This window comes from Coturnix japonica, chromosome 4 (genome assembly GCF_054131305.1).
Source record: "Coturnix japonica strain WE chromosome 4, WE-NBRP24, whole genome shotgun sequence".
Classification (NCBI taxonomy): domain Eukaryota; kingdom Metazoa; phylum Chordata; class Aves; order Galliformes; family Phasianidae; genus Coturnix; species Coturnix japonica.
The window spans coordinates 11,098,472-11,120,066 of NC_140666.1; the positions used below are offsets into that span (position 1 = coordinate 11,098,472).

The 21,595-nt window shown below is 43.0% G+C and overlaps 1 protein-coding gene across 15 annotated transcripts in view; it reads left to right on the forward strand.

Annotated features, from left to right (window-relative positions):
• HTR2C (5-hydroxytryptamine receptor 2C) overlaps positions 1 to 21,595 on the forward strand; it is a 190,530-nt gene that overhangs the window by 72,607 nt on the left and 96,328 nt on the right. Inside the window, exon 1 of one of the 15 annotated variants that reach the window (XM_085544504.1) lies at positions 2,134 to 2,349. The exons of 13 other annotated variants lie outside the window; for them this stretch is intronic. The gene's annotated coding sequence lies outside the window, so the exon portion shown is untranslated. Of the gene's footprint in view, positions 1 to 2,133; positions 2,350 to 21,595 lie in introns of those variants that run through there. One more of the 15 variants, XM_015860224.3, reaches the window with a different exon arrangement.

The following is a 21,595-nucleotide window of genomic DNA, read 5'->3' on the forward strand; positions in this document are numbered from 1 at the left end:
AGTTTTACACTAACCTGTCAGTGTGTTGTCCCATTTCTTTGCCATATTTCAAAGGTGCTCATTATCTCTGTACTTTCTGTATGGAAAAGATACTAAAATCCATGTGTAATAATGGAAATGTTGTACTTAATGTCTACATGAAAAAGTATGCAGAAAAAAACAATGACAGTGTATTGCTGTCTGCAGGTTAAATTGGTTTTTCTGAGACATCTGCACAGAAATTGTTTAACTGCTTGGTTTGTTTAGTTCTGTTTCTTTTCTATATAAAGTATTGCTGCTGTTGTTTTTATGGTTCTGAGACAACATATGCATGGAGTACAGCAGATTAGACTTTCTTTGCCTAGCTGTTGAGCAGCCTAATGGCGACCATGGTGTGGATGGGTTCTGCCATTATCCCTCTCAGTCCACCTTTCCATCCACTCTCTCTCCCTGTGATGGAGAAGAACAGAAGAAGATGGGTTTAGCTCAGCACTCTTCTGCTTCTCACCTGTCTTGTGTCCTGCACACACCTGGAGGATGATGTGCTTCCCTGGGAGGGAAAAATGCCTCTATGATATCAGCCATAAAAGGGCTACATTGATGGAGCTGCTGAAAATTGGGTACAGTGCCTCGCATCTATCATAAAGCATTAAAGTTATGTGTGAGGAAGTGTTGAAGGAGAGGTATATTGGTCTCCTTGTGGAAGCGCTGCCTGTCTGTGCTCACAGCCTCCCACAGCTCAGATCAGCTGCAGTGATGGTGGTTTTGCTGCTCTCAAACCAGCAGTGAGAAGGGCACTGGGTGCTGCCTGGGATTTCCGCAGCCAAGTCTCTCTGCAACCAGGTTGGGGCTGGCTGTTACACCTCCCACAGTCCCAGTCTGTCCCAACCCAAAGCAGTGCTTTGCATATTCATGCATGAAGGTGTCTGTGGAGTTGTGGTCGGAGGGCTCCAACTGAGGCAACTGCAGCAACATGGCACTTTCCTCAGCGGTGAAACACTAATTAATCCCGACTGTTTCTCCTTTCAGCATGGCGAATTTGCTCACAGCAGTGCTGGGTTACAGTAACTGCATAGTGGTGTGCTGCATTTGGGGTGTGAGGATGCTTACAGCACAGGTGGAGGAGGGCAGCAGCGTGGGGAGCAATGCAGCCATGATTGAGCAGCAGCTGCTGTCAGCCAGGGCACTGCTCCTGGTTCTGCCTCTCTGCAGTGCTCGGGCCAATGCTTTTACTGCTGTTGAACCCTCTGTCCCTGTGGCTTCTTGCTCTCTGCCGGATTATGCATATGTGTGTTTTTTTCCCCTTTTTAAGGCAGCTTGTTCTTCCAGAAGAGTGATATTCATAGAATCATAGAATGGCCTGGGTTGAAAAGGACTGCAGTGATCATCCAGTTCCAACCCCTTACTATGTGCAGGGTGGCCAACCAGCAGCCCAGGCTGCCCAGAGCCACATCCAGCCTGGCCTTGAATGCCTGCAGGGTTGGGGCATCCACAGCCTCCTTGGGCAATCTGTTCCAGTGCATCACCACCCTCTGTGTGAAAGCAGATAGCCACCATGATGCTGTTGTTATCCAAGATTAACTTATGAGAATTCTGTGTGTTTCTAGTAATCCTTGCTTTTGAGAGGCTCCTGATGTGGTTAGGTGTGACCTCTGCAATGTCACTGCTGGTTATTAATCCTCTTTCCATCACAGATGGAAAGAGATGGCTATTATTTCAACTGATTATTTCGTCAGCTCGCAGAGGATGATATTTCTGGCTTCTACTAAACGCCTTCTGCTATCCATAGTTTGGTGACAAGCTTGTTCTGCTCACACAGCCTCCTGGAGGCTCACTTTGCAAATCTCCATTGGTGTAGAGTTGATCTGGCTCTGTAATGAGCTCTGCTGCTCGAAGAGACAATACCTTGTTATGCGTGCTCTTCTGGTCAGGATATCAGTTACATGGAAAAGTAATAATCTTCTCTGTGCTGCTTGGTTTCCCTCACAAAGGTTACATGGTTTGGGTAGGTAGATTGTGTTGAAGTGTTTACTTGGAACGTGTGAACGACTTGAGACAAGTGCGACCTTGCTGCGCGCCAGCATTTCTCAGTGGAAACACTTTCACATTAAAACAGCAAAGAAAGAAGAGAGGTTTGTCTGAGGGCCAAATGCATGATTCATATCGTTAGGGTGAAGTTAGGCGCTTCATTTTATCATGCCTGGGAGTGAGCCTGTGCTGCTCAGTGCCACGAATTCGGTTTTTCTGAGGGATCTCTCAGTTGGAGATGACCACAGTGCTTTGGGTGAAGCATCAATGGGAACTGCATTGGAGCTGTCACAGCGTCATCGTCATCACACGGTCATGGCATGGTGGTGGCTGTTGAGGATGGTAAGAACCAGAACCAAAATGTGAGGTCTGAATTTCTGGCTTGGTTTCTTCCAGCTGCAGTTTCGCTGTTGTTGGTTCTCTTTTTGCTCGAGGGCACATCGGTGGTGGGAGAGTGGGAAGAGGGAGATCAGCTGTTTGATTAGAAATGTGGTTTCAGAATATCTTGTGATGAGCACAAGTCTGTATGGAGCTGTGTGTGCAAGGGAGCTTCTTGTGTAGGAGCATGGATGGAGATGTGACAGCATGGGTCTGCTGTTGGGGCTGGAGAGGCAAAAGCTTCGTGGGACCTGGAGGAAAAGCAGAGTGACTGTTCTCTATTGCTCAGTTACTGGGGCTGATGGAAGCTGCAGAGGATCTGTCGTGTCTGGGACGTGAAGCAAAAATTCAGGTTTTATTAGCTGGATATTTCTGAGAAATCTCTTCCTATTGATACCGTCTTGAGCTTGAAAGGAGGAAAGAGTATTTCAGTGGAAATGCTCACAAAAATACTGCTCTGTGTCTGGATCAGATCGATGTAGCAGTTGCTAGGAGCCAAAAATGAGTGTGGAACTTCAGAATCTGACTTGATGTGTGGGAACTAATTTTTATTTAGCACGCAGTAAGATCACATGGATGCACAGATATTTTGTTTGCTTTTTTTTCCCCCCAGTTCTCCTTGCCAACTTGGGCTGAAATTAGAACAGGGTAAGTCACCAAATGGTTTTTTAATAGTTCTGACTTAGCAACCTAGAATTAAAGTTCGTGTGTGTCAGATGGCACCTAAATTACTGAGGATACACTGATTTATTTTATTTTATTATTTCCCTCCTGCAAAGCTAAACTTCTGATTTGCAGGGCTGCCTTTTCCTCTGTTTTTGCACTCGTTGTTGGCTGATGCTCGCCCGTGGTCTCAGTGAGCTGTACCTTCCAGCTTTCATGTGAATGGAACCAGTTACCACATCCTCTGCCCAATAGCCTGTTTGGTGTCTGCTCTGAATTCTAAGACTGATATTATAGAAGGAGCAAATAGTTTATTGCTTATCTCTGAGTGTGGTATGAAATGTTTGCACTTCTGGGTGCAAGAATGAGTTACTTCTTGGATGTGGCTCTGGGCAGCCTGGTCTGGTGATTGGCGACCCTGCACATAGCAGGGGGTTGAAACTGGATGGTCATTGGGGTCCTGTTCTACCCAGGCCATTCTGTGATTCTATGATTATGAAATACCCGTGTGTGTGTATTTCTGAGCTGTAAGATGCCTCACTGTGCTTCTGAATTCTCTTGGAGGAAGAGATGTTTCTTGCCACAGTCTTAAGGGAACTTCTAAGGAGAGTTAGTGCATAGGAGAGACTGTGTCTTCCTCTTGATTTGGTGCATTTTTCCCTTCTGCTGTAATGACCTGTATCTTTATATTGAGAACTATATATCCTGTGCAACTATGTCTGGGAGATATTTAATGAAGGAGGGATCTTATTTAGAGACAGGACTGGGCAAAGTTTACAATCTTTGGGCATTGTTTGGAGGAGAGGGAGATGATGCCCTGATCTTCAGGCACTCCTGATGCAGGGGCTAGAAGGGGATCATTTAAGCTAACTCAGCCTTGGTGGTGAGACTTTCAGATGCAATTCAGAATCCTGAATTAGGTTCCTGCTGCACTGCCTTCTACAAGAGCAACTCGTCACTGAGTGTTCCCCTTTGACTATCTGCTTTGGGAGTCTCCGCTTGTATTTTGTGTCCTGATGAGAGAAGGATGTGCTTGAGCGGTGGTAGGAAAGCAAAGGAAATGTATTCAATTGACTTCTAACCTGGTGGAAACAGAGCAAAGCAGCAGAGGCTGCTGTGGTGTATGCATGTGCTGGGGTTTGGGCTGTAACACATCCTCTGTCAAAGGTGCTTTGTTCCCTGTGATTCTGGTGAAAACCTGTCTTTGTCCTGAGTGTAAACTTGGAGAAGTAATAGGAGCAAAGGAAGTACCGAGCAGCATTCAGGCAAGATGAGCCAGCCCCCTGCTCTGTAGTCTCCTGGCTCAGTTAGCTTGCTAGGGATCAAACCCTGACCTGTTCAGGAACAGGAGGAAATGCAATTCAAACGTTGCTGCCGCCAGCAAAAATGATTTTGCAGGAAGATCATTTTCTAACCATCTCTGCTTGTTCCAGGCTCTTTGAATGGCATCCTGCCCAATGGTAAGTCAGTTGGAATGTGTTATGAGGGCACAAGTACCAAGCAGCACTGTGCTCAGACAAGCTGCCTGCATCACCCAGGAGGTGCCATCTCCATGGCAATCCACCCTTGGGGCGGGCAGGGAGGCACTTGCCTTTCCTTATGCTTCGCTGTACTTCTGACTTCCCTGCGATGCTGCTTGAATGCCTCTGAAATGAAGATAGAAGTGCGAATGTCACAGAGCCTTGTGGCTGCCAAGAAGATTCAGAGGTTGCAGGCACATTGTGGGGGGGTTGTGAATGCAGGGAGGGATCAGGAATTCTTTGGCTGAGTTGCATGGAGATCTACAGCACCAGTAAAATGTGGTGGTGCCTGAGAGCAGCCAGCATTGTGGCACTGGTGGTGTGCAGCTCTGTGGCCATTGTGGCACAGCTGCCCCTTGGCTGTGAGTTTCAGCTCGTTCACAATCATCTGGTAAAAACCCATGGAAATATGCATGGAAATGTTAATGAAAGGTGCATAACCAGTTGCAAGGAGCTGGTTTAAAGGCTTGAGTGTCTCCTTGTCTGTAACAAATACAGATTATTGCTGCCGTACCTCATTTAATTTAGTGGGAAACTAGGTGGTGTAGTTATGCTGTTACGGTGAGCAGTGGATTTCTAACTACATTCTTCTGATGAGTAGAAAGAAGTTTTGCTTTTCCTATTGCACTCAAAATGAAGACCTCTTTTTGGCAATGGGTCCAATGTTGCTGGCACTATGTAAACATAGTACTGTAAGTTCACATCCAAGAGCTTATCAGTATTCATTCTTCTGTACTAAACAAACCCAACACAGCCTCCCATTGCAGTAAGAAAAAGCATTGCAGGTCAATTCAGACTCCAGAAACTGTATTGCTGAAAAGGTATTTTGTTACATAGAGAAGTGTGATTCATTGAACAGCTTTATTGGGTTGGAGGATTGTATTTGACTTCTTCAAATCCAAGGTGGAGCTTTAATTTTCAGTGTTCTCGGATGGATACAGCGAAACTTCATGGATGTTTTGAGTAAGATGACAAGCGTAGATAAGGGTACTGGTGGTTCAATAATAAAATCATCACTTTTTTTTTTTATCAGTGTGGACTTTTTTAGGCTATGGACAGGGTGTGTTCTGCCCATGTGAGATGTGAGTGAGCTGAAGGTGTGTGCATTTTGTTTCTGATGTGTTGCTGGGCCAACCAAAGGCAAGAGCAAATGCCCAAAATGAAACTACAGGAGTGTGCTGCAGGTGAAAGAAGAGCCTTTTAAGTCTTTGGTTCCACGTCTTTGTGTTGGGGCTGAAATCCTTGATAAAGCTTCCAGTTCTGTGGCATTTACACTGGTGAGAACAGCACAAGCTTGCAGCTTTTGTAACTCTAATCTTGTTAGTTAAGAGGCGACATGCTGATAGTTTCATTTCACACTTGAATTTTTTTAATTATCTCTCAAGATGAATTTTAGCTTCTCAGTTTTGGCCATCAGGTGTAGCATAACCTGCAACGCAGCACACAGAATGAATCTTCAGACTGAATGTGCTTTGGAATATCTTTTAGGCCTGCAGCTGGATGTCTGCACAAGTTTTAACTCAACCTAAGGAAAAAGAGAAAAGAAGATCAAATCAATGAATCCGATGAGGGTTTGCAATGTAGCACTCTTACCAAATATGATTTATTAAGTCTCTAATAGTGAAAAATATAAGCTGCCTCCTCTGGGGGGCTGTGAGAGCTGAATGGTTAAAGACAACTTAGTGTAAATGCTTTATATTTTGGCTGATATTGAACTTCATATTGAACTCATATTGAATTCATATGAACGTATCTTGCCTCCAACCTTTATGGATTTTTTTTCTATACGTGTGCGCATGTTCATATTTAAATGAGATATATTTTCAGTGTGTATATGATGTACATCCATGTATGAACACCATATATATACAGTATTCCCTCAGAGCATCACTAGAAAATCCTTCAAGTGAAATCCAGTTTTTCTGGATATTCAGGGCTCCATTCTCTTTGCCTGAGGTTACATGACCTCCAGCCAAACCTTTCCATTTGCAGGCTAACCCTTAGCTTTAGCTAAAAGATCTGCAGCTTTCTTAATTACTTTTTACCTCGAAGGACTAGATCATCCTGCAACACTGGGACTTCTCTGCTCCTATTTGGGCTTTCATTGGACAAGGACAAATTTATGTTCCTTTGCCCTCATCAGAGTCTCACTCCACCTCCTTGGCCAGCTTGGCCATTCTGGAAAAATCCCTTCTTGATCTTGAAGAGGCCATCCTGCAGAATCATAGAATTATTCAGGCTGGAATGACCCCAAGTCCAACCCAAACCTATCCCCACACTATGCTCTCTATCTATGTCACTCTGTGCCACATCCCCACAGTTCTAGAGCACCTCCAGTGCTGTGGCAGGAGCTCCTTCTATCGGGCTGACCATTACCAGTTGGAGATGAGGATAGAGAGATTCAAAGAGAATCATGTGCCACTTCAGAGGGCTGTAGTTAGCAAAGATAGGCTCAGAAAGGCACTGTGCTCCTGCTCATGGCTGTCTGTGAGCTTCTGAGGGTTCTAGGAGGAACCCTCCAAAATAACAGTACTGGGTTGATGAACAGGCTGATCCCCGCAGTTGTCACCATCAGACCTGAGACATGACAGTCACCCATTCGGGCATTTCTTTTGTTTCTGACAGCATGGCAATTGCAGACTTCTGCTTCACGGAAGAACTCAGCATGCACTTCAAAGCATTTCTGAAGTGCCCAATAAATATAAACTGGGTTTATTTTTCTTCTCTTGAGCGACTGATCCTCTGGGCCTCCCTACGGGCTGACCCTGAGCACTCGCTTTGATGGAAGGCGTAAAGGCAAAGGAGCTGTGTGGGTAGGTGGGTGTGCATGGGGTGGCTCAGGGCAGCCACGTTTTATGGCAGAACCTTCTTTTGCAACCTGAGTGATTCTGTGATTCTTCTATTCCTGCATTTTACCAGCTTTTTGAAGATGTAGGTCAGTGGGGTTAGGCTGAGCTTGGGTGTGTACAGGAAGGCTGTTGAACACGCAGTGGGAGCGAGGCCATATGTTCAGACTGTTGGAGGGGTGGGTTCTTTTTTTGCTTTGTTTTTGCCAAATTCTGGAACGCCGCTGGGTTTAAGGAATATCTTCAAAAACAAACCAAAAACAGCAGCGCAACTTGAGAGATAAAAGTTACTTTTAGCTCTGGAAGAAAAACTGAATAATAACAATAACAAAAAATCTGCTGTGAAATAACTTGTTTTCTTCACTATTTCCCTACCTGCTCTTTTCTGTGTATCTCTTTTGCTCTTGTACGACCCCAGTTCTGCAGTGTGCTGCAGGGCTCGTACCTGAGCAGCCAATGAGCTGAATACACCAAGTGAATTTTCTGTGTAGATATCACTTTGCACCCTTCTGGCATTCAGCAGCCAAACTCTTCAAACTCTCTTCCTTTTATATATATATATAACTGAAATGCTGCTTTAATCCTTCAAGTTACTGTCAGTGTAATGTAAGCATAACCCAGAGGGTTAAGACCCACATCTTCTCTGTTTTCTCTGTTTTGCATCCTGCCAGTCTCAGTGCAATGAGTCAGTAAATAATGTTTTTCCCATTAGGTAAATGACCTTTTGGGGAATTGTGATTCTACTGAGACTGGTGGGAAAATAATGGGTTGTACAAATAACTTTGAGGAAGGCAGAATGATTTTAGGATGCCCAGTAATATGGAGGAATAAAGTAAACCATCAGCACTGTGTCGTGGCTTTTATTTGGGATTATCAGAGTTCGCCAGTGCTTGAATCTGAAACACTACTGTAAATCATGAAGGCTGACTCCTTGTTGGTTATCCTTGCAAATGGTGAGTGATGAAGTGTGTGCTCTGTGGTTTCTAATAGCTGGTCTGATGGCAGCTGCTTAGCTGTCACCTTTCTGTATTTTCCAAATGGAGTATTTTGGAGTGAGGATCAGTATGGCTTGTTTTGCCTCTTTTCCATTTCTGAGGAAAGAAATTCTTTTCCTGTCAATCTAATCTTCACAAAGTCCTGTTCTGTGAGTTATCCTGTAAAATTTCTTGCCTTTGGTTTTAATTTATGTGTTGGTTATAAGTCCAGGATATTTTACATCTTGGATTCATTCGGGTTTTCCCTGGCAATGCGTGGTTTCTCCCAGGTGCTGGAGTGTCATTTCAGAACTCCCAGCAGGTGATAACTGCTGCAGATTAAACACTTCCATGCACAGTGTGTGTTTCTCAATGCAGAAAGCTATGAATGGCTGAACAGCCAGCCCTGGAGATCTTTCAGTTATTGTAAGTAGTTTTAAACATCAGTTAGATTTATGGAATTATGGATTTATTTCTGCTTCTGAGTTCTTAAGAAACTACCCTGTTGTGACTTGTAGGACCTGATCACTAGGATTGAAATGTATTCAACGTAGAGTTATTGTATTCAATCCTAAATCACACTTTTATAAGTTAGAAGTTTTGAGGTCGAGCTTCCCTTGTGCTCTTCTGGCAGCAGTTGGGTGCGTTGGGGCAATGTTGACATTTCTGTTCTTGTTCCTCTTTTGGAATAGGGCAGTTGAGTGCAAAATCATGTCTGAATTCCCTGGGAAAGTTCCTGATCATCTGTTGTGTCCTGATCATCCTTCTGTTATTTAGAAGGGCTGTAAGAAAGAAGGGGACAGTCTGTGCAGCAGGGTCTGTTGTGACAGGACAAGGGGAAGTGGTTTCAATCTAAAAAAGGGGAAATTTAGACTGGATATAAAGAAGTTGTTTACATTAAGAAGGAGAAGGCACTGGCACAGGTTGTGCAGAGGGGGGTGGTGGGTGTCCTGTCCCTGGAGATACTCAAGGTGAGGCTGGCTGGGCTGTGCACACTGATGGAGCTGTGGGTGTCCCTGCTTAGTGCAACTGGACCAGATGGCCTCTCAGGATCCCTCCCAACTCAAATGATTCTCTAATTCTAGGAAGTCTGAGAGCCTCACCATCACTGACACTGGTGGTGATCTGCTCTGGCTTCAGTACTGATGAGAAAGATGATGTTGTGTTTTCTTGTAATACAACTTGAAGGGATTTTCCGTAAGTTGTCATCTCTCTCCTTTTCTGATGCTAGCATTTCCCTTGGTGATCTCAAAGAGTGAAGAAGCAGTTCTGTATCAAAAGTGGCAGATCACAGTAAATTGGATCCCTGTCTGAATGCCAAGGAAAAAATTCAGAAGTATCTGGAGTAATTTCAAGTGCAGCCAAAAAGCTGCTTTGAGATTCATTCTGTGAAAGGACAGGCTAATGAATTTAGGGCATGTAATCCAAGAGAAATAAATCAGATCTGAGAGGGGGAGGCTAGCAAAGCCCTGGGAGATGTAGTGGTAATAAAGGCCTAACAAACAGACGCGAGTGCATAATGTGATGAGGCTGCAGAAATGACAGTATGTCAGTGCCGAGCCCTGGAAGAAAGAAGCAAAACTCTGTGATAGCAGGAGGGGCCCTGAGTTGTGAATCACCTTGGGGGAACAACATCAGAAAAGTGTTAGGGGGGAGAAAGGAGTTAGAGCAGCTGTGGTGTCCCTGGGACAGAGGCGTTTCTGTAGGACGTGGATGTGTGTGTATGAGATAGTGATGGCAAAGCCAAGGGATTTGCTTTAAATGCCAAGGAGAGAGGGAGGAAAAGTTGGGGGTAGAGGAAGGAATGGGGAAAATACCAACAACAATGAAGATGCTGGCCACAAGACATGGTAACTTTTGTAAATCTCTTTGGAAGATGTGCCAGCAAGACTGCAACCTTCCTCAGCACTTTGGCTCTGGAAAGTGTGATATGTGCTGAGATTGGACTGTAACTTCAGAGAGGTATTGACTGGCTGTCATGCAGGTCTTCAGTTCCAGCCAGTAGATCACCTAAAGCTGAGGGAGAAACAAGTGTTAGTATTGTGGCAATGCAATATATTTCTCTGTTACCATAGATACCTGTGACTGTACATAAGTGTTAAACTGGTATGGCTTAGTAGCTTGTGAAAAGCTGCTGTGGCTTGATTTCCTCTCAAACAAACAGCTTGGCAGCTTTTGAAATGATGGTGATAACTTGTTATCACCTTCGCTTACTGCTCCAGCCATCTCATGAAATTGAGGTTTGTAGCTGGAAAGAGATGGGATGGGGGGCTCTGTGTACTAAAACTACAAATCAGATTTGTTAGATGCAAGGAAGCAAGAATTAACTAAGGTATGCAGGCTTATATTCTTGAAATTACCCATATTGTAACCCCTGACAGACACATCACTTTCTCTGAGCCATCATTGTCGTGTTGATATGGAACTTTTTAGCAAATTGCTTTGAAATTAACTAATGAAAGATGGTAGACAAGAGATGATGATCTCTGTCAGGAATTGTGTGTTTCTGCATTCAGTGGGTGGGAGGTGAGAAGGGAAGGTTTACAGCACTGCTGTGAACTTGTTCAGGTATGTGAAGCCTCATCTTTTATTACTGGGACTGGTAGAATAGGAATTGTTTTGATTGCACTCATTTATGTGTACCTACAGACACGTTGCTATAGGGTTAGGGAAGGGAAGTGAAATCTGTGGTTTGCTACGGTGAAGAGAAGGCAGGGGGAAGAGGTGGGAGGCAGGAACAGGTAAAATAAATAAGACGTCTTGATTTAAGAGAAGCACATTTGCCCAGAGTGGTAAACGTGAGTGACTTCCATAGGCAGTAGTCTTCAATCATTGTCACAGCCTGGAAGAAAAGTAGCATTACACTGAATTACCCCAAACCTTACTCTAGCCAGGGGTGCAGGAGGGATTGCAGGTGATATCCCAGCTTCTGGTCAATACAAAACCACACATCTCTGCGTTCTGCTGATGAGGGCTGTCTCAGGCAGGGAGTAGGCACACTTCAGAGGCAAGCTGAGCCTGTGAACCCATCTGCAGAGGTAGAAATCATGCTAAAACTTGTATTGAATGCAGTTTTATTGAGTCAATAGACATAATTCATGGGGAGACTTCTCCCCCAGATGGCTCATGGGGTGCCCAGGATGGGGCTTTGCCTTGTGCGAACCTTGAAAATCTCCATCAAAACTTCTGCGTTTATTGCTGGCATGAGAAGCAGCCAGGATTGCATCAATGTGTGTTCTACAAAAGGCAATCTTTTACTTTAAAGGTGTGGGGAAGAAATCATCCGGATCTCCTGAGATTGTGGCTAAGAATTTGCTTAGGGATTGGGACATAAAGCCTCGAATCGGGACGTTGTTCCACTTGAAAGCTCAGATGAATAATAAGAATGAATGTATGTGGCAAGAATGAAAGCAAAGCAAGCTGAGATTTAGTCACTGGAGGTTGTACGTGCTCAGGAACTGTCTTGCAAAGCTCCAGTTGCTTCTCATGGTGCTGACTCTTGACTTCATTGCTACATAACTAGCAGAGTCATTAGTATCAGCCTTGCTGCATTGCCTGTTCTGGAAGAGGGACCTGATCAGCTCTGGAAATGCCCTTTATGCCAATCTGACCGCTGGGTGGTACCACTGATAATACATCAGCTCTTTGCTCTCTTTAGGTCATTGCCTTTTATTTCCTTTCTGTCCTCAAAGGCTGCTGCTAATAAAGGGCATCCATGTATTAGTAGTCTCTCTTTCAAGGAATATACTTTGAAGAATCCTGCTGTAATTTTAGCAGGCACAAACCAAAACTTCCAGTTTTCTTCTAAGTCAGGAGTGATAATGATTTTCTCTTCTGGCATTTAGGCCTCCCCTGGAGGTTTTCATGGAAAGGGTAGATGTGGCACTGAGAGATGTGATTAGTGGGCATGAAAGGGATGCGCTGGGGTTGGCCATGATGATCTTAGTGGTTTTTTCCAACCTTGATAATTGGGAAGCTATCTTTTTCACCTGTCATTAATATTAGATATTTGTCTAATAATGGTTACTTGATTACAGTGTCATAACTGTGGGCCTGTTTTATACTGTTAAGCAGCCAGATGTCCAAGAGACTGTGCCAGGAAGGTTTGGTGCCTTGTAGCTCCTTAGCTGGAGTTTACTGCAGCACAAACAGGAGAGCCTCGCTGTTGATGCTGGATGGAGCTCCCAAGGCAGCACCTGTGTGCTGAGCCCTGCTCCAGCAATTCCAGATCTTAACAAGGGGCTATCCTTGTTACACATATAAATATGCTGTCCCTTTATTCAGTGTGCTGGGAGGGGGTGGCAGAGGTATGACCAGTATAGACATGTTCCCTTCTCTGTGCCTCCTGTCTCTAGAGCTTCTGTAATCTCTGTCTGCTGCATTTGCCTGTGGGACACACAGGACTAATATAGGAGCAGTAGAACGGTGTTATGAGCGTCCATACAGCGCTGATGTGAACCAGCTAAGTACAGGACAGATACCAAATTTATTGCTTATTTCAGTCACCCAATTCCCAGAGAATGCATACTTTGCCCAAACTCATTCTGTTCCTATGAAGACAAATGTTTTCCAAACATTGGATTTATTACAGGGCAAGACGTAGCTTCTCAGAGCGCCGTATAATCTCACTCACTGCAGGTTGTAAGCAGAGCATGTTCCCCAATACTTCCATTATTTTCTTCTCATCTCCAGATGTCCTACCCAAGGTTCAGGTCCTCAGGTGTGTGCTGCCCTTCTGTTATGGGGATATTCTGGCGTGAGACAGAGTGATGCTTTGTTTAGAAGGGCAAAGCTGTTTTGCTTCCCTTTAAGTCTCTCCATGAGGTTTTGGCCAGCAGTGAACAACTCTGCTATCTCCAGCTCAGAGCATGTGGGGGAGAAGGGAGTCTGAGGCCCTGTGGCTCCAAACCCAAGAATCTGTTGGAATAATAAATCTAATTTATGGGTGTGTAAGACAAATGAAGGCTGCAATGCTCCCTTGTGCTGTTTATTTAAATGTTCTGCCCTATGTGGAGATTTTAGGCTTTTTAACAAGTTTTTAATAACATCTCGTAGAAGGAGTTGTTAGGAGGAGAATGGATGGCTGTTGGCTTTATCATGGTAATTTTTAAAGCAAAATAAATTTAATTCCCGCACTAAATTAAAGGCGACCAAAGAACAAAACAAAATCCATTAGTAATTAAATGGTGAAGTACAATCTAAGACTGTCACTATTCTGACAAGCTAAAGGGGAGCTCATTTAAAGGAAATGTCATCTTCATGGCTGAATGTTGATTAGCTTCCAGCGTGTGAATTACTGAAAGTTGCTTTCTTCTCCTTCTCCTGATTTGGTATTAGACCTCCTTTATCAAAGGCCTTAGGATATATATATGTGACTCCATTCTTGATGACATTTTAGATGACAGTTTGTAATTAATTTTCCCGGGGTTGTGTCATTTCTCCAACCATTTCATTTTTTTGCGTCTCACTTAACACCGTTTGATTTCCACTTTTCTCTTTCTCAATTCCGTTGGGAAATAGATGACATCTCAGGGATTCTGCAGAAATTAAGGCGAAGGAGGTAAATTGAAACACAAGCCACCCAAGCAACAAATCAGTCAGCTGCACTGCTTGGAGTTATCATGGGGACTGCAGTCCTCCAGCCACCATCAATCCGCATGCCTCAGTGTTGAGGTCCAGGTAAAATAATTATCCCTTGCTAATTCACTAGCAGGGATGCTCAAAGCTCTTACTAGACTCCCTGTAATTGGTGGAAGTGGAGGCAATTTCCTTCGTTGCTCATGGGCTGAATCAGCCTTGATTTAGAGATGCTGAGAGGTGGCCTGTTCCTCACCAGTGCCCATAGATAAGGCTGAGGGTGATGAGCCACCTCTGCTCGATGCGTAACTGAGTTTGCCGTGGTGTCTGGATGGTGACTCATAGCTGCAGCGAAGGAAAGAGCATTTCCATTTAGTGCTTTACCAGAACTGTAAATCACTTGCTTCAGTCAAAGGAAAAATATGTCCAGAGAGAGGCCGGGCTGGTGTCATGTAGTTATTCCTGCTTCATATACCTTATGGGGCCAGGATTTTCAAGGAAACAAACTTTCTAGGCCCTCTTGCAACTTAGGGAAGTTTAGAAAAGGATACGGAGAGATTTAGGAACTATCCAGCCCTCAGAGCTGCTACCTCTAATTTACCTGCTTTTCCTGCAGGCTTCAGAACTGTCTGCCAGGCTTAAGGCTTATAATTTATTTTAGCTGGAAGGTAAGTAATAATACTTCCTGATGGGCCACCGTTTACCTCGCCTTGTTCTAAGGTACCAAGTTGGCAGATCAAGGGCCTTTTTTTTAATTTATGTTCATTGACAAGTTTCTCATGAGATTCCCCATCATTTTCTCTCTCAGCATGTGAAACTGAGCGTGCATTGCACCCTCTGGTGATCAGTGAGGAGCCTAAATCCCTGCCCTTGCTAAACCCACCCAGCGTGCTCGCCAGTCACTATGCATTTGGTGGCAGGATTTTGCCTGTTAAAATGCATTCCCCTGGGAAGCAAATAAAATTGTTCATCTTGTTCATCTACCAAAGTTATATTTAAGTTTATAGTCTGGAATGCCATTTCATTTTTGCCTATACTTGCATTCAGTTGAGTAATATATGCCTGTCTTAGGGAGTAACTATGGAAAAGGAACATGTGGGACTAGTGTGGTGGTTTAAGAGCAAGAGAACTCTTATTAAGTAGAGCCTTGTCTAAACATATAGTTGTATTTCAAATATATATATTTATATATTATTGTGCGATACCAGAGATGCTCATCCAAATCACTGTCTTAAACTTTAGTGAGGAGGAAGGTACAGTAATATAAGAGAATTCACTGCACGTTGGGGGAATGTCTATAAAGACCTATATTGCAGTATGCTGGGTTTAGAGCTTCCTGGAAAAGTTCATGTGCATTAAAATTGGCTGTAAACTCAGCAGGCGAACACAGTGGGGAATCCTGCCACTGGCAACCTTATTGACTACCCAGCATGGGGCTCCCATCAGCAGGGACTTGACTGACTAGAGTGAAAACCTTTTTGTTTTTAGGTCCATTGACGGCAATATGAATGCTGCGCAGGTATAAAGGGGCAACTTCACATCACCACTAAAAAGCTTATGGTTGTAACCGCAAGGATTTTGGTTTTATCTGGAAGAGAAAGTTTTATGCTTAACGTTCTTGAAAACTGCAGACAAATGGAAGTTTCTGAAGTGTGGAAAGATGAGAAATTCAGGATATGAGGCTGGTGGGGATGAACAGCAGCTGACTGAGTCTGAAAAAGACTCGTGAATTTGCAAAATAAAATAAATGAAGATAATAATCTTCATGAATTACTGTGTGGATAGCAGCAGGAAATAAAAGAAGTAAATAATGTCTTTGTCTTAGGAATTATTTTCCAGCTGCAGGGACTGTGAAGCATTAAAGCCAGCCGCTTGTGGAAGCTCTGAACTCTGCTGCAGCAATGAATTTAGTATGGGATACAAACTGGTTAGATGGTTTGTGGTAAAGGTAGGATTAGGTATCTTCTTATCCTCCTGCAGAACGTGGGAAAAGAGAAGGCGGCCACTTGAAATCACTGCCAGCTCTTTCAGAACTTGGCTGGTTGGTGCACTGTTGTCAGAAACGGAACTGTGACACTACAGAGAAATTAGTTCTAATATGATGAAGGAACCAGAAGAAACAAAGCTAAGCTTTGAACAAGCTTACAGTAAATTTCAAACAGAAAAACAATTAAAAATTGCCCAGAAATTTAAAAGTAATTATACCAACATGTAGCATGTCCTGTGGATTGTAAGATAAGGTTTACTCTGTGACTTCATGGAGAAATAAATAAATTAAGACTTCTGTACTACAAATATAAAATCAGGTGTATTGAGGTATCAGATCAGCTTGGATGGCGACATTGAAAGGTAAACCATTATTTATGTACTGTATAAGATTAATGCTAGCAGTAACTACTAGGAGAGTAGAGGATGAGGTATAAGTAAAGGAATTCATGAAAAACATAACTCAAGTTCAAATCGCTTGAACATGAAATGTTGATACCTTTCCATCTTCATAAAACAGACATTCTTTTCATGGTTGGTTTTTTTCCATGCATTTACTGCTTACCTATTGGGAGTAAAAGGAATTCTATAATCAAGATGGCGGTGATGCATCTTCCTGTCTCCCTTCGTAATTATCAGGTTAAATCTACCCCAGTATTTAGGTGTTGCTGTGGGTAGTGGGTGATGTCAGCAGAGCTGAGAGACATGAATCTCTTTGCCAGATATTGTCCCTGGTACATCGTTTCAAAAAGTAAATGAAATAATAGGCAAGGCCTATTTTAAATACAGGATGTTCAAGTTTTTATTTCATATGGAATACCCCTTTCAAACCGACTCTCTGCTGCTAAGCTCGTTTTATATTTGATTAGTTCTAGGAGATGGATTTTGACATTTAAAGTATGTGTAATAGAAAGAGAATAATTGACATAGCTGGGATTACAGGAAAATATTTGCCCTTGGAAATGGTAATGCACTGTTAAATACAGGTTGCATCATATCTAAGTAGAATAAAATCAGAATGGAAATGTGGATGATTGTGTTGGGAATGAATAGTCTCAGAGTGCAACAGAGGAAGGCAGAATGAGGGGGACCTTGGCAGTTCTAGTGCAATGCAGCACATCCTTCTGAAAATGGGCATTGTGGCACAGGCTTATTCTATTTCCTGTTCTGTGTTTTGTTTAAAAAAGCTGAATATCCCCAAAAGGATGCCGTATAGCGGAATTAAATAAATATAAGCAATGGTTCTGTGTCTAGCTGCTGTGATATTTCAACTACAGGAAGGAGAGCATTGCACGATGGTGCTGTTAATGGTGCAGAGAGGGATTAAAGGTAAAGCTTTACCAGGGAAGGCAATGGGAGATAGGTTATGGCGTGGATCATCTTATTTATAGAGTGGCTCCCACAAGAGCTGTGGTGAGTTGAGGGCCGGAATGGGAGAACATTGCATGGGAGAAGGGTAGAAGATGCAGGTTCTATTTTCCCACAGCAGGTGATTGGTTGGTGGTTTTTTTTAGTTAGTTTTTTTTTTTCCCCGTGTTTTTTGGTTTTTGTTGTTGTTGTTTTTCCCTTTTTAGTCATTTTTGATGGAAGTGATCAAAACTGGCTTTCTGAGGAGTTTATCACAGGATATATTAAGTTGCTTTCCCAGATTGGACTGAAGTTTTGGCACCTGACTGCCATATTCACTGCTATTACATACACTGGGGCAGCTGACTGGCTAAATGAGCATCACAAAGGTTAGTTTTTCCTGTGTCTTTTTTCCTGTTAATGATCCTCACTCATCTACATGAACGGTTCACTGTGGTTCTTTTTGTCCTTCTAAGGAGCATTATAAATGTATTTGGCTTCAGACTTTTGGGCCAAGATCTATTCCAATACATCACATACCTACATAGGAAGGAAAATTTACAAAGTGCATGAGGAAAAACACAGAGATGACAGCAAATATGCTGCTTCCCAATCTGCGTCCTTGTGCTAAGTTTGTTGTAGTAGATGATGGGTCTACAGTTTTTTGCAAACATGCTATTTTTTCTTTGCCCATCCTGTCTGTTTTTCAGATGTGCTTAATTTCTAAATAAATAAATAAATGTAACTAAATAAAGTTCTCTTCTAGTTGTCTTTCAAGATGAGAAACCCAGCATTAGAAGCAAGGAATTAGAAGCAGTGAGGGCTGCTCCAGCTCTCAGCACCTACCATCCCTGCAGCCCAACACAGCCCTCTTTCTTGTCTAGTGTTGAGGGTGTCTCTCAAAATACTGTTACTTAGGTGGAAGGAAAATGCAGGAGTACTCTGCTCATAATTTCTGTCATGTTGGAGGAAGCCTAGACTTGCTTTGTGGTATCTCTTTTATGTATTTCATTTATTTATCGACTCTTGCATTTTCTCTGGCCTTTGCTATTTTGATATTTGTTTGCTAATGGAATTTGCCCTGCACCTGTCTTCTTCTGGATCCTTGCTCCCACCAGATACATCCTGGGGCTTCATAAAAATGCAGCTGTGGAGAAGTTGGTGTTGTGCCTCTGGCATGCTTAGGGCTACAACAGAACGCACTGCTGTTAAAGAAATTATTGCCTGTTTGTTATGCTGTAAACTTCCACTCCTATTTTTTAAAATGCTTTTTTTGTTGCTGAGGGCTACATCCTTGCAAGCAAAAGCAGAAGCATGTTGCCAGGTTATGCAGCACAGCTGGTGTGTGATGTGCTCCCCATCTCTAACCTCCAGAAGGTGTACAAAGCTATATATTCCCTTTCTCTTGTGGTATGATTAGGGATTTATGTGTGAGAAAAGATACTGTAGCCCACTTGGGTTCTTTCCCTTTTTGCATATAGAAAGCAGCTGTGGTCTCCATTCCAAACCTGTGCACAGTTATTCCTTGCATTTAAGACCTTAAGAAGAAAACAAACTGCTATGCACCTTTCCCCTGGCCTCACTGATATGAATGCACTGTGCCAGATCACACCTTCCTAAAACAGTTCCTTTTCTTCCTCCTCCCAGCCTCTGCCCCTCCTGTAACACTGCTGCAGCTTTTGTCATTTAACCACTGAGGATTCTTCATCAGCTTTCTGTGCTCTTACTGAGTTCCTGTTCACACATCTGTCTGAAACAGAAAAGTTTCTGTTACTTACTTAAACCGGCAGGTCTTTGCAGCCCAAATGTTTTTCTCAGTTGTTAAAATGTTCTGTTCAGTCCAAGCAGTGGTTGTTTTTGTGTTGAAAAGGCAGACTCCATAATTTCAAACAAAATGAATAATTCTTTCCTCAGGTGATGCACCAAGCAGAGTTCTGCTGTGAATTTCTGAGGCTGGAGTCTTAGAATCATAGGGTCATTAAAGTTGGAAAAGACCTCTAAGGTCATTGAAGTCCAACAGCCTACCTAGCACCAATGTGACCCATTTCAAGGTGTGGTGTGCTCCTGGGAAGAGCCAAAAGAATCATCTTTAGAGAACAGGGCTGGCTGATGGAACCCTTGAGGCTGTTAGGAAATAAAGCTATAGGATGGAACTGGGAGGGATGGGTAATTAAATCACTTAGGAACAGAGTGACTGGATGCTGAGGGCAAAGCAGCCTGAACGCTAGAAATAAAAGTGTTTGGGCTTCAGGAAGGCTCTTCCAATAGAAGAATTGAAAACCAAGAGTTAAAAGATGTGTTCAGAAGTAGGAAAGGCAGAAATGACAGACTGCCTGTCAGCTGAATGTGAATTTAACTTGGGGTATTTTGTTCAGTCTTTTAGAAATGAAGCTTTTAAGTGCAAAGCGATAGTGACAGCTATATTAGGTCTGTATGGGGAAGGAATATTATGCATTAGTAAATGATGGATTGTTAGACTAGTTAGAAATGAATACACAGTGCAAAAGGATACCAGGACTGGATTGAACGTGTTAAATACAAATAAGCTAAACATTGCCCTCACTGTGCCTTGTTGGCTCCAGTTCTGTAAATGTTCCAGCTCCCTTTGGTTGCTGATTTTTATGTAAAGTCTTGCACTAGGATGTTAATCAGCACATCCAGACATTAATCTGTTTCATAGGTGCAGCATCACAGCTGATGTTGTCCAAAAATACACCTTTACAAGTAATAATGAGTTAGGATTTGGACTCTGTGGTTACTGGTGGATACTTTGTGGGCTCAGATTGTCTGCTACAAGAAATATGTGAAAGATATTGATGATGCTGATGGGGGTTTTGATCACGGTGGGGTCAAAATGATAAAGTTGACAAGCTGCAGGAAGAAGTAAAAATTGTCCATTTGTTTCTCCCCTGCATAAATTCCACTGTGTTCAGAACATGCATGGAAGGTGCGTAATGTAGAAACAAAACCATCCCCAGTCCATCTAGTTGATTTTCTTTTTCCATAGGTGATCACTTTTTGCCCCTATATTCTCATTACACTTAAAAATCCCATGGAATTAACAGCATGCAAAACGACTGCAATGTATTTGCTGGAACTGTGCTTACTCAGTCAGTCACAAAGGAACTGTTCTGCAGAGAACTCATTCCTTAGAAGTGGCTGTTCTTGGAAGGCCCTTCAGAAATAAGTTGTGTTTCACAGAAAATCTTGTTTCCGTTTTCATAATTTTCTCACCTCCTTTTCCTCTCCTGAGTTAAAACTTTATTAAATGTTTATCAAAACAAAACAGTTGAACTATTTGGAAATGATGTTTCCAAACTCCAAGATGAGCTGCCTGGTATAAGCAACTGTCTAGTTCCTGTGTAGTCTGTTTAGGTGATGGTTTGGCTCAGTTCCTTTTAGTAAACAAGGATTATATTTAATGTACAGGAGAAGTGATAAATTCTTTAACTGTACCAAAGGTGATCAGAGACTGGAGGAAGGACTTGAAGTAGTCAATTATTTTTGGAGCTTTTGAATGCATCGCTTTAAGTGGAAAGCAGAAAAGGGTTTCCTCTCTTGGTTGTTTCTATATGAAAGGGTGTAATGTCTCCTGTGTGCAGTGAGCCTGCTTGTACAGGGGTGTTAGGGGCATTGCTGGAGTCCTGCCTGAGTAAGAACAGCAGGAGGAGAGCCCCACGGAGCAGTGCCGATGTGCAGCCAAAAGGGGAGATGGGAGAGTGGAAAGGAGCACCGTTTAAAGGACATGGTGAAGGCGGTGTTTTTGCAGGCAAAGATAAATTCCTGGTGTGCCGTCATCCCGTCAGCCAAAAGGAAAAGTAAATTTTACTTGTGAGAAATAAAAGAGCTGCTTTTGTAGGAATGGTGCAATGCAGAGAGCGAAGTGGTCCTGATGGACTTTCCATAAAGCAGAATGCAACTACGGATTTGTAAGGCAGCCAGAAAGATGGCTTTGATTTTCAGTTCTGCTGTTGTTTTTCTTCATTGTACGAGGCAGTCATAATTCAGCTCAACAAAAGCCATTTAAACACACGTTTCCAAAAGGACTTGTCTTTGCTGCTCTGTTTTTTGAACAACTAATTAATGGGCACTTCGGACCTGTACCATGGGTGGTATTTGAGCTGTTAAGTGTGTGATTTTCTCTCTTCCTCAGTGAAGTGCCACACCAGCTTTATTCAGTGCAGGAGGATCTTCAGAGCTGTGAAGCAACCTTAAAACTTACTTGAATTTTACCAGGTCTTAACTATAGCTTGTTTTTATTTTTATTATGCTAGCCAATGGAAATCTCAGAGCTGTT